The 13,376-nt window shown below is 40.9% G+C and overlaps 1 pseudogene; it reads right to left on the bottom strand.

The window, feature by feature from the left end:
- The window catches only part of LOC140500373 (uncharacterized), a 56,136-nt pseudogene that overhangs the window by 2,724 nt on the left and 40,036 nt on the right, over nucleotides 1-13,376 (bottom strand).

The raw sequence follows: 13,376 nt of genomic DNA on the forward strand, positions 1-13,376 counted from the left end.
CTGAGACCCAGATCAGCAGCTCAGTTCCCCCAGGGTCTTTAGGTAGAGTGCTCCAAAAATGGAGGCTGCTGCTGCCACCACCTGGGGGAGGACCCTGTGCCCTTCTCACCCAGGTGCAAAAGCTTTCTCATTGACCTTTGAAGCTGTCTTTGGCATTTGTGAATTGAGGGATCTGGGAAACACAGCTGCTATGGGAGATTCCAGCCCGAGGCCTGTTCCAGTCCTGTTCCTGCTAGTGTCCCGAGGCCAAGACTGGGCTGGGCTCTGTGGGTTGTGTTCTGCTCTGCACCCCTTGTGACAGGCCTTTCTTGTTGGCCTTCCAGGCTACCTTGGGATGGAAATCTCTTTCACTCTGTTGTTTTTTTTTTACTTCTGCTACTCTAGAATTTGTTGGGTGTTTTTTTACAGGTATTTTATGTGCAGTGAGGAAGAGCTAGAGTAGGTGTGTCTTTCTACTCTGCCATCTTGGCTCCACCTCTTAAACACTTTCTTCTAGGCTAAGTATTCCAGTTCTTTTAACTAATTTTCATTATGGTCTTCAGACCTCTTGCTATCCCCTGGATTTATTCCAAATAGTTTAATATCCTTTCTAAAAATGTGATGCACAGAACTGGACAAAATCCTCTAGAAAGGGTCTAAAAAGGGAAAAATAAACAGATTACTCCCCCCAACTCCACCTTATATATTATGCATTTTTATTCAGCCTTAAGTTCTATTCATTTTGAGGGAGCAATTCACACTACTAATATTTAGTTTCATAGCCTAATAAAACCCCCAGGTCTTTTTTCACATGCACTGCTTTTAGGCCATTCCATCTCCACCCTGTAGTTATGCAGTTCACATCTTGAAACACAGAGCAAGACTTTACATTTATTCTATTAAATTTCATTTTACCTGTCCCAGTCTTTTATGGGTGATACCAATTCTGTCAACTGTCAACAGAATAGCTATTTTTTCCACCTTCCCATAACCTGAAAACTAGATAAGTATGGTCTTTTCTCTAATTTATTGATAAAAATGTTGAAATAGGGCAAAAGGTCACCCTAAAACACTCCACTAGAGACTCCCTTCAGTATAACATTAATATATTAATTACCACTCTTTAGATCTGGTGAGAAAACCAATTACAAAACCATCCAAATGTACTATCATCCAGCCCACATCTACCCATCTTGGCCACAAGGATATTATGAGAGATTTAGTCAAATACCTTGCTGAAATTCATACACACACACACACACACATATACATATATGTATAATATTATTATATGTAATACAATTTCTTTCCTTTTAGGAACTCACAAATCATTGCTTTAATAAGATTCTTGAATTTTACCAGGAAAAGATATCAAGCTGACTCCCCTAATAGTTTGAAGAAACCACCTTCTTTTGAAAACTGAGATGACCATTGAATCTCTAGTTTTGTAATATATCTACCATTTGTCATGATTACCCAAAAATTACTATTAGCTGCTGATCACATTGGCAGTTCTTTCACCTGATCTGGTGACAGAGCTCACTGGGGACATTGGTGTGTTTTCTTCCCATCTCCCCCAATTATCCTAGTTTTAATTTCTTGCTAACTATATTAATATGGACTAAGCTAAAGTCAGTAAGTCAGTCAATAAACATTTATTGAGTACGTCCTATGTGCCAGACACTGTACTAAGTGTTGGGATACAAAGAAAGGTAAAAGCATCTGCTCTCCGGGAGCTCAACAACATGTAAACTGCTACCTACAAACAAAATGTAGACAGGATAAATTGGAGATAATCAATAGAGGGAAGGAACTAGAATGAAGGGGGATCAGGAAAGGCTTCTTGTAGAATGTGGGATTTTAGCTGGAACTTGAAGGAAACCAGGAGAGAATTCTAGGGAACTATGGATTCCCTGTAGCACCTAGCACACAGCACACAATGGGTCCTCCTAAAACGCTGAATGAAGTTAAAGGCTTCAAAGAGAAACTTCTGCCTAAGCCGTCAAAGATGATTCTGGCCTGAGAACCTTGGAAATCTCAGGGAGGGAGCAAAAGAGCTCAGAAATTGGATTAATATATATATTATATATATGCTGAGTACCCAATATCTGCCGGATTGAGGGAGCTGGAAGGCACAGGGAGAAAAGTCAGAAATGAATAATTTCATATTTCAAAAACATTTAAACAACGAATGTAGCACTGAAAATTTGTGACTGAAACCATTGATTTCGGGCAGGGCTGGAAGGGTACCTTCAGAACATCTGCTGATATTAATGAGTGCTAAATTAGGGATAACAGAATTTAGAAAATAACCAAGTCCTTCCCTTGGACAACTCATTTGCCACTAGGCTTCAGGGAACTGGAAGAGTGCAAAGGGCACTGGATTTGGTGTTAGAGGACCTATTTTTGTTTCCCTTACTTCCTGACTCCTCCTCAGTGGCCGGAGTCTTCCTTCCATTTGCACTGCATATATCTTTTCTGTACAATTTTTTTGCATGTGGCTTTCCCCATTAGAATGTGAGCTCCCTGAGGGTTAGTTAGTTTTTGCCTTTCTTTGTAAACTCAGCAATTAACACAGTGCCTGGCACACAGTAAACACTTAATGTTTAATTAACTAATTAATTAATGACTGTAATTTTAGGGAAGTAACTCACTGGGTCTAAACTTCTTCATCTGTAGAATGAAAAGATTGGACCAGATTACTGGTATCAAACTCAAAAAGAAAAATTTCTTTTGATTTAGAAAACCACAAATTAACACTGTGTTGTATTTGTATATATTTTGTTAAACATTTCCCAGGAACATTTTAATCTGCTTCACTCTCACCCCCACCGCACTCCGGAGTGAGTTTGACACCTCTGGACCGGATTCTCTCCAAGGTTTTTCCAGCTTTAAATCTAGGAAGCTCTGATCCCAAGTAAGCATTCTTTCCTCTGTACTATACAGTGCCTGTCACATAGAGAGTGACTGAAATGACTGAAATAATTCCTTTGAACAAGTTTTATATTTACCATTCAGATGCTTACAACCACCAAAGAGGCAAAGCAGGGATTCCTGTCCCCTGTTTGGCCTGGAGTTAGAAAGATATCAGTTGGAATCCGCCTCAGACACGTCCTAGCGGGGTGGCCTTGGGTGAGTCACTTAACCTCGGTTTGCCTCAGTTTCCTCAAACTATAAAATGAAGGTAAGAACAGCACCTGCCTCCCAGGTTCATGAGAAGATCAGGTGAAGTATTATTTGTAAAGCTCTTCGCACGCTGCCTGGCAGGTAACAGGCACCATATATTAGCGCATCCCTATGTGACCTAAGAGGCAGAGGGGGATGCAGTGTTGTCAGGTCTTGGGGTTCAGATCCCGTAACACTAACATCGGACAACTCCCGCCAAGGCTCCGCGCCCCAGGAAGGAGCCTCAGCAGAACCAAAGGAGGGGCTTGGGCCCCTTCCACCAGACCCAGCACGCACTTCCACCCCTCCAGTCTGGGGCTCTCAGGTGGGACACGCACCCCTGGGTGGCCCCCAAGGCAAGTGAGAGCCAGGGCTTTGGCCTCTTAGTTAAGGCCGGTCCACCACATCTGCACCCCACCTGCCCTCTGCCAGGGGGCAGGCACATTTTAGCTGGGGGAGCTGCATCAGGGTCAGTCAGCCTGTCGACCGGCAATTATGAGGCCCCTACGGTGTGCCCGGCGCCCCACAGAGAAAGGCAAAACCTGCCCCACCCCTTCCTGCAGGGCGGGGGGGTGGGGCGGGAGAGGAGGACCCCGAAGAGAGAGGGCAGAAGTAGGGGGAGAGGAAGCCGGAGCGCGAGGCCTGGGCAGCCCCCGGCTCACCAGCTCCCCCCCGCCCCCGCCCTCAGACGGCGGGAGGGCAGATGCTGGGGACCTCGCCGGCCGAGCCAGAGACGATGACCCGCTCTCCAAAAAGCCCCAAATGGGGGAGGGGTCGCCTCCCCGACCACCGAGGCACAGGCCACCATTCCTTCCCACAAGCGGACATCCGGGAGTGCTCTAGGAATCTTGGATGACTTCTCTTCTCTATGGGGGGGGGGGGGGGGGGGGGGGGGCGGGGCATTTCCTTAAGGAGGGAGCCAGGAGCCACCTGCCTTGTTGGTTTAGAGTTAGGTCATTGTGGCTCCCTGCTGTCGCTTGTCATCTGTGTATCCGGTGTCGTTGGACCAGCTCTGTCACTACTAGGCCTACACCCCGGAGAAACTGAAGGAGGAAGAGGAACCACACGTACAAAGATATTTACAAACAGCTCTTTTCTGTAATGTCAAAGAACTAGAGACTGACGGGATGCCAGTAATGATACTGACAAGGGCGCTGATGACGATGATGACAGGCAATGCCCACTGCGGGGTGGCAGACGCGTGGCTGTGATGGAGTACTATGGGGCATCCAGGGGGGCAGCAGACAGCACGGCCCTGGAGTTAGGAGCCTCAGATGCTTACTAGTTGTATGACCCTGGCCGAGTCACCTAACCCCAGCCGCCTCCCCAAGAGAAAAGGAGTGATGAAAAGAAGGTATCCGTGAAAACTGAGAAGGCTTATATGAACTGAAGAGTAAGAACGGTTTATGGAGTAGCAACCTTGGAAAAACGAACTGGGAAAACCCTAAGCACCCTCATAAATGAAATGACCAGCGGTGACTGCAGAAGACTGACGATGAAGTTGGCTACCCACATCCTAACAGAGAGAGATAATTTGCCTTAGGTGCAGAATAAGACGTGTTTTGGGGGTATGACCAGAGGGAATCTGGTCTGACTATGCATATTTGTTACAGGGGATTAGTTTTTCTTCCTCCCTCTCTTCATAAAGGTCAAGGTAGGAGGGAGAGAAAATAAGAACTTGGTAATAATTTTTTTTAATTTAAAAGTATTTTTCTGTCTTCTTAGATAATTCTTATTTTCACCAACTTTCTACCTGGAAACTCTAATCTTTTCTCAAAAACTTCACCAGCTCAAGGTGCTCATCTAACCAAGCACAACTTACAAGGAAGTTCCTCTAAATCAGTGTTCATCAAACCAAATCATACTACAGTATGGTAAAATATCTAAATTCCTCCTTACAAAATGTTTTGCCTTTCCCAGTTAGTCAATAAACATATATTACTGTGCTGGTTGGTGTGCTGAGCTCTGGTAATATGAAGAAAGACAAAAACTAGTCCCTGCTTTCAAGGAGCTCACAGACTACTGAGACAAACCTAGAGAAGGGAGAAGGGAAGGTGATTAGCATGTGTTAAGTACCTATTATGTGCCAGGCATATACAGTTAATAAAATAAAAGATAGTCCTTGACCTTAATAAGGAGCTTACAATCTTTATTTCTGTATTTTAATATTTTTTCCCAATTACATATAAAAATGATTTCAACCTTCATTTTTTACAATTTTGAGTTCCAAATTCTCTCCCACCCCTTTCCCCCTCCTCTATAATTGAGAAGACAAGCAATTTCATAAATGTTACACATGTGCAGTTATGCAAAACATATTTCCATATTAGTCATGTTGTAAAAGAAAAAAACCAAGAAAAATAAAGTTTTTTAAAAGTATATGTCTATCTACATTCAGATTCCATAAGTTGTTTCCCTGGTTGGGGATAGCATTTCCATTGTGAGTCTTTTGGAATTATCTTGGATAATTGTATTGTTGAGGAGAGCTAAGCCAATCAGAGTTGATCACCTCACAAGGTGGAGCTCTCCTGACCCCACTTCCGGAGTTCAACTCTGTCCTTAGATGCTTATTAGATATGTGACCCTAGTCAACTCCCTGTTTGCCTCAGTTTCCTTATCTATAAAATGGACTGGAGAAGGAAATAGCAAACCAGTCTAGTATCTTTGCTAAGAAAACACAAAGGAGTCACAAAGAGTGAGAGACAATGAAAAACAACTAAACAAACCACAAAATCCCCAGCACTTTGCATGGTGCCTAGTATATAGCAGGCACTTAATAACTGTTTTGATTTAATTGAAGGGACATCTTGTTCTACAGCACTAAAACAAGTTATGGCAGCAGATGCTTAATGAAAATATTGAGGAAAGTCTTGTAGAAGTGGGACTTTAGCTGAGACTTGAAGGAAACCAGAAGATAGAGATGAGGGAAAAAATTCCAGGCATGGGGACAATCAGCCAAAATGCATAGTTGGAAGATGGGAGTGTCCTGTAGGAGGAAACAGCAAGGATGCTAGTGTCACTGTATCCTAGAGCAAATTGTGAGAGAGAAAGGTGTAAGACTGGAAGGGAAAGAGGGGATCGGGTTGTGAAAAGCTTTACAAGCCAAACCAAGGATTTTATATTTGTTCCTAGAGGCAATAGGGAGCCAGTGAAGTTTATTAAATAGGGAGTTGACATGGTCATATTTGTGTTTTAGGAAGATCAGTTTGACAGATGAATGGAGGAAGGACTGGAGGGGCAAGAGACTTGAGTTAGGGAGATTAAGGCAATAGTTCTAGGGTGAGGCAATGAAGGCCTGCACCAGAGTAGTGTTAGTGTCAGAGGAGAGAAGGGGGTATATATGAAAAATGTTAAGAAGGTAGAATCTACAGGACTTTGACAATAGATAAGAGTAAGGAGTCCAGGATGATACATAGGTTGCAAGTCTGGATGACTAGGAAGATGATAGTACTTTCCAAAGTAACAGGGAAATTAGGAAGAAGTAAGGATGGGATAGGGGGAAGATAACAAGTTCAGTTTTGGACATGTTAAGTTTAAGAGGTCCATGAGATATTTGGTTCAAGATGTCCAATAGGCAGTTGAAGATGTGACTAGAAATCACAGAGGCTAAGACTGGATAAGTCGATTTTAGAATCATCACCTAGAAGTGATAACCGAATCTATGAGAATATAGATCACCAAATGAAATAGTATGTAGAGGGGGAAGAGGGTTCAAGAGAGAGCTCTCTGAGAGATACTTACTCTTAGCAGGCATGATCTGGATGAATATCAAGTGAAAGAAATGCACAAAAGAACAGTCAGAAGAAGAATCAAGATAGATTAGTGTCCCCAAAGCCTAGCTAGAAGAGATTATCAAGGAGAAGAGAGTGGTCTATATTAAAGGCTACAGAGAGCTCAAGGATGAGAAAAGGCCATTAGATTTGTCAATTAAGAGATCATTTGTAACTTTGGAGAATGCAGTTTCATGCTGAATGATGAGGTTAGATGCCAGACTGTAGAGAGTGAGAGAGGGGAAGTATCAGTTATAGATGGTCTTCTCAAGTTTAGCCATACAAAGGAGAGATGTGGGATGTAAGCCCCTGGGCATGGAAGGATCTAGTGAGGGTTTTTTTTAGGATGAGGGACACAGGGGTATAACTGCAGACAGAAGAAAAGCAGTTAGTAGATAAGAAAAAAATAGGGAGTGGAGATGATGAGTGTACAATTTACCAGAAAAGATAGATAGAATGAGGTTGCTTGTGCATGTATAAAAGTTTGCCTTGGCAAAGAGAAATTCCATCTCTTTATTTGAGGCAGTGGTGAAGGCAGAAATAGTAGCAGAAGACATCTGGGTGATGTGAGATGATGGAAGAAAACACAGCTTTTAAGGAATAGCTTCCATTTTTTCAGTAGAATATGAGGCAAGTTTCTTAGCTGAGGTGGAGGGATCTTTGAGGAAGGAGGAAAAGGTTTTTGGAAAATGACTGTGTTGATTGGGATAGTTAATTAGCAAAGTATAAAAGGACTGATTTTATGCAATGAGAGCCCAGATGAAATTATGTTGTTGTTGGTCCTTCATTTTTTGAAGAGGACCAATGGCATCATAAGATGATTTCTTGACTTGTACATGAACTGGAGTTAAATGAGGTAGAGTTGCACGAAGTCATCAGCCTCACTCTTATTCCAGAGTCATTGGAAGTCCAGTGGTGAGGGCAGAGCCAAGATGACAGAATAGAAAGATGATCCTGCTATAGCTCTCCCCCCACAGCCCACCTGTAAAAAAAATGACTCTACACAAATTCTAGAGCAGCAGAAGCCACAAAACGACAGAATGAAAGAGATTTCCAGTCTAAGACAGCCTGGAAGGCTGAGAGGAAATGTTTATCACACTGGGCTCAGAGCAGAGCACAGGCCAGCCTTGGTGCATAGCATGGACAGGACTGGAGCAGGTTTCAGAGCATGGATTCAGGAGTAGCAGCTGTGGTTCCCAGATTTCCCAACCCACAAACTCAAAGACACTTTCAAAGGTCAATAAGAAAGCTATTTCACATGGGTGAGAAGGGTGCGTGGTCTGGCCCCAGCCCCGGTCCCAGGGCAGCAGCAGTGTCCACTTTTGGAACCCAGCCTAAAGACCCTGGAGGAATCGAGCAGTTGATCTGGGTCTCAATCCTGAGTGGCAGTCCTGAGGTGAGAAGGAATGCTGGTGTGGTGAAGCTGGTAGAGACTGTAGAGAGGGAATCCTACTTGTAGATCCTGGGCAGAAAAGAGTGCTTGGGGTTACTCACAGACCAGAGTGCAGGCCAGGAGAGGAGTAAACACCTCTCCCTTGATTGTGCCACTTTGGAGGAATTGAGTACTTACAGGTTCCTAAAGTATACCCTCCACTTGACAAAGGACTCAAAAGTCAAGTAACTGACTGGGAAAATGCCCAAAGAATGGAAAAAATAAGACTCTAGAAGGTTACTCTCTTGGTGACAAGGTATTTTTTCCATCCTTTCAGATGAAGAAGAACAAAGCATACTATCAGAGGAAGACATCAAAGTCAAGACTTCTACATCCAAAACCTCCAAAAAAATATGCAATGGTCTCAGGTCATAGAAGAGCTCAAAAAGGATTTTGAAAATCAAGTAAGAGAGGTGGAGGAAATATTGGAAAGAGAAATGAGAGTGATGCAAGAAAATCATGAAAAACGAGTCAACAGCTTGCTAAAGGAGACCTAAAAAATGTTGAGGAAAATAACACCTGTAAAAATAGACTAACTCAAATGTAAAAGAGGTCCAAAAAGCTTATGAGGGGAAAAATGCTTTAAAAAACAGAATGGGCTTGGTGAGACTCACCTCAGACATTTATTGAGTGATTGTGTAATCAGATGGAATATAATCATATGTTATAAGTTATGCCCATTTCCCTGTTTACTAATGTCACCTTTGTACCTCAGTGAAGGGTTTTGCAAACCCTACTGGTTTTGCATCATACATGGAGGACTGCCCTCCATGTATTTAAATTGTAATGATCCAAAGAAAAATTGGGGTCTTTTCTGTGAATTGAAGGGGAGAATGAAGAAGTTGATTCATTGAGGACCCCTACTCTATTCCAATCAGTGTTAATCAATTTATTATGATGGGAATAGTGATTATAAGTTCTGTATATTTGACACCAGAGCTCTGAGCTACAGATGGTAAGATCACTTGCATAATCATAAAAAGCTAGCTAGACACCCTCCACTCTTGTTTTTCCTTGTCATGGTGACCAAGCACAGTGTGTCAGAGGTGATTTAACTATATGGAAAGTCCCCCAAAATTATTTTTGTATCTCTGGACCATTTTCTCTTGTCCAACATGAACAGGTACCATCTCACGACCGTCTTATGACTACTTACTTGATAGAGATGCCCTATGCTTCACCTATCTTATAAAAGCAATATGACCACCTAGTTGACAGAAATATTTCCTGCCTTGCCCAAACCATGTCTCTGCTAATATATTGTTTTGCTTATTTTGGCCTATGTATCACATGCCAACCAATGGAATTATTCTGTATTTGATATTGTTATCTAAATATGTAACCGTATAAAAATAGGGCCATAAGGAGGGTACATCTCATATCATGAGGAAGATCTGAAGTCCACTTCATTAGAGGGGATCGTGGACCTTTTAATAAAGTGCCATGGGCTCAGAGCTCTGCCTCAGTCTCTCTTTTTGTAGGCTAGATAATTTTTATCCCCATAGGAGTTATACAAAACATAGAATAAAATTAAAAACAAAAAAATTAATTACAATATGGAGACAATATCAATTTGATTTTCTCAGTTTGAATTAAACTCCAAAACATCCTTGAGAATTCAACAAATAGATTGTACTAGTACTCAAGCATTATTATAAACAGAACTATTGCTCCATAATGCTTAGATATAGCATTAACCCATAATATTTTAAAATAAGTTTCTAATGGATGTCACCATGCTAAACATTTGTAATAACCAAATTACACAAATTGAAAAGCTTTCAAAATACAGAGACCTAGTAGGAGAAATTAAAACCATGTGCAGAGAAACAGTATGGAACAGAGGATGGAAAGCTGGCCTTGGAATCAGGATGGTACAGATTCAAGTTTTATCTCTAACACAGACTGACTATTCAGTAACCATTCAGTACAACAGATAAACACTCTAAGAAGAGCAAAAGTTGCTAAGACATTGCTAGAGGAAGTCTCTCACAGAGAGTTCCCTAAACCAATGAAATCACAGTTTGGCAATAAAATGAAAATAAACATGTGGAAACAGGGCAAGGTATGTGTCAAAGTTTTCCATCTTGTATGCTATTGGTATTATCCCAAAGATATTTTCAATAAGTCTACAGAAGATGAGCTTAAACATCAATACTTTTATTCAATTACAAAAAGCTGTCATTTTATCCATTTGTCCAGCAGTTCACAGCGCATTAAATATAAAAGAATAATACCAAACTAGTGACTTGCCATTGAACTATCTCTATATGAACTCCATCCAAAAAGAATAAGATAGCAATAATAATGTAAGAGTAGGGAACAATTGGGTCAATCAATCATAAAATCATCCTACCACACTTAAAGATACTAACAGGATGCTCTGCCTGGATAACTTCAGCAGGTAAGAATGACAAATCAACTAAACAACCAAGGACCTTAGACTATAGGCAAAGAGATGTTGATCATTTCTGAAATCTTTGAAAGCTAATGGATGAAATAGTGACATTGCATAGGAAATATTTGATTGAGGATTCGTTGAAGGACCTAGATCATATAAAATTAAATTATATAAAAACTATAAGCTACCTTGGAATGAAACTTTTGAGTACCTGGAAACTTAGTGGTGAAAGTCTTCCAGTCAAGCCCCAAGAAATAATCATTTTGGGGCGAAAAGAGAAAAGAGTCCTTTACCCTTGACAAGAGGTAGATGATATGAACTTTGGAGGATTAGAAGTTTCTGGCTATCCTATCAGTGTCTTCAGAATAGTTGATGTAGTACCCACCTTGGGAGCTAAGGTAAAAACTAGACATACTAAGGAAAGGCAGCTTGAAGATTCTACAATGAGCCCAGTAGAGAAATGACACCATGCCTAAGTGAAACTTCATGGGTACCCTAAGAAGGGAAGAAAAGAACTTCTGGAAACCAAGGACTATAAGTTGTGCCTTACTACCTCTAAACCTGAGACTATTTTCAAAAGGTCTTTATATATACCTGTGGGGGAGTGCATCCACAGATTTCTAGGAGGATGTTTTGTACCAATCATTCTTACTATACCACCTCAGTACATAACCTCCTTTTTAAAAAAAGAATCTTTTTTTCCAATTCTAAATTCTCTCCATCCCACCTCCACATATTCCACACATTGAGAAGGCAAGAAAAACAAAACCCACTGCAAATATGTAGTTATACAAAGCCAAATCCCCATTTAGAAAGGAGAAGAGAGGGAAGGGGAAGAAAAGAAAGAAGAAAAAAACGTGCTTTGATCTGCACTCTGAGTCTATCACTACTCTATCTGGAAGTTGATAGCATGTTTTATCATAAGTCTTTTGGAATTGTAGTTGGTCATCACATTGATTAAAGTTCCTAAATCTTTCAGAGTTGATTGTCTTTACACTATTATAGTCATTGTATCAATCATTCTCCCAGTTTCTGCTTACTTTACACAAGTCTTCCTAAATATTCTGTTACATCTATAGAGTATAACTTGTTCAGCCATTCACTAACTGATGGGCACTGCCTCAGTTTCTAATTATTTGCTACCACAAAAAGAGCTGTTAAAAATGTTTTTTGTACATATAAGTTCTTATTCTCTTTATTTGTTCTCTTGAAGGTATAGATCTAGTAAGTATTGCTGGGTCAAGGATATGCACAATTTAATAATTTTTTGGGCATAGTTTCAAGTTGCTTTCCAGAGTGGCTCAACCAGTTCACTACTCCACTAACAGTGCATTAAAGTGTCTGTTTTCCCACAGTCCCCCGTTGTCATTTTGTTGTTGTTGTTGCCATTTTCATTTTTTATCAATTTAGACAATCTGATGATTGTGAGGTGGCACTTAGGAGTTGTTTTAATGTGTAATTCTCTAATTATTAGTCATTTAGATTTTCTTTTTGGTACGGCCATTGATAGTTTGGATTTTTTACTCTAAAAACTGCTTATTCACATCCTTTGACCATTTATCAACTGTGAATTGATGCTTATAAAGTAAATAACCTCTTTCTAAATGCTAATTAAATCTGGCTAATATCAACTGATAATTGAAGAGGTGGGGAGGGAAGGAGTTCAGTTTAAATATACTGTTTTATTTGTTTCAGAAGACGAGGCAGGAGATGAACAGAAGACACCAAACTGGGATTGGAAAGGGAAAGAGTCATTCTCAGTCTCCATGGCTACCTGCTATCTACATGGAAACCTAGAGAAGACAGACCTTTCCCAAGTATCAAAGCTATTATCTCAGCCCTTCGCTGAATGACTGGATTATGATTTCCATCTTACTCATGACTACTTCTCATTCACCTATAATCTTTCTGGGTCTTTCCTACTTTGGTTCCTCCAAGAATCCAGGCCCAAAGGATCTCTCCTTTTCTCCATATCCTGCCCAGAAACTGGGAATTTTTCTCACAAGGAAGGAATTGGTACCATCTAAATTATTATCCTAACTGGCCTCTGAATCTTCATTTTCTTTAGTCTTTGAGCCACCTTATAAACTTTATTTTCTTTCTGTTTGACATTCAAGGCCTTCCACAATCTAGTACCCTAGCCTTGAGTCATTCACTCCAGTCCATCCTACACATTGCTGCTAAAGTAATTTTCCTTAAGCATAAATCTGGTTATGTCAGAGGCAGCTAGGTGGCACAGGTAAAAGAGGAACTGTTATTGTTTTATTAATGTCTCTCAGGGGATGTCTTCTTGACTTGGCAATTTCTTGGGCAATTTTATATTTGGGCTGCAAGCAATAAATCTTAACGTTCCACCTTACATCTACAGCCAGTAAAGGTCATCTTCTTTTTAATACAATGGTGTCTTAGTTGCAGTGAACCAAGTCTCCAGGGTGAGAATGATGGGGAAGATTAAATAAAAGTCATGGATCAGAGGGAAAATGGTGACAAGGAAAGTGAAGACAGCCGAGGCTGATCTTTGGGATGAGGAAATGGGTGGACAGAGAACTGAAAGGGGTGAATATCATAGTGAAGATCACAAAAACAGAGCAGCACTTCTTGATGCTGAATTTGAACATTTATCCCAGGT

The sequence above is a fragment of the Notamacropus eugenii genome, chromosome 4 (genome assembly GCF_028372415.1).
Source record: "Notamacropus eugenii isolate mMacEug1 chromosome 4, mMacEug1.pri_v2, whole genome shotgun sequence".
Lineage (NCBI taxonomy): Eukaryota > Metazoa > Chordata > Mammalia > Diprotodontia > Macropodidae > Notamacropus > Notamacropus eugenii.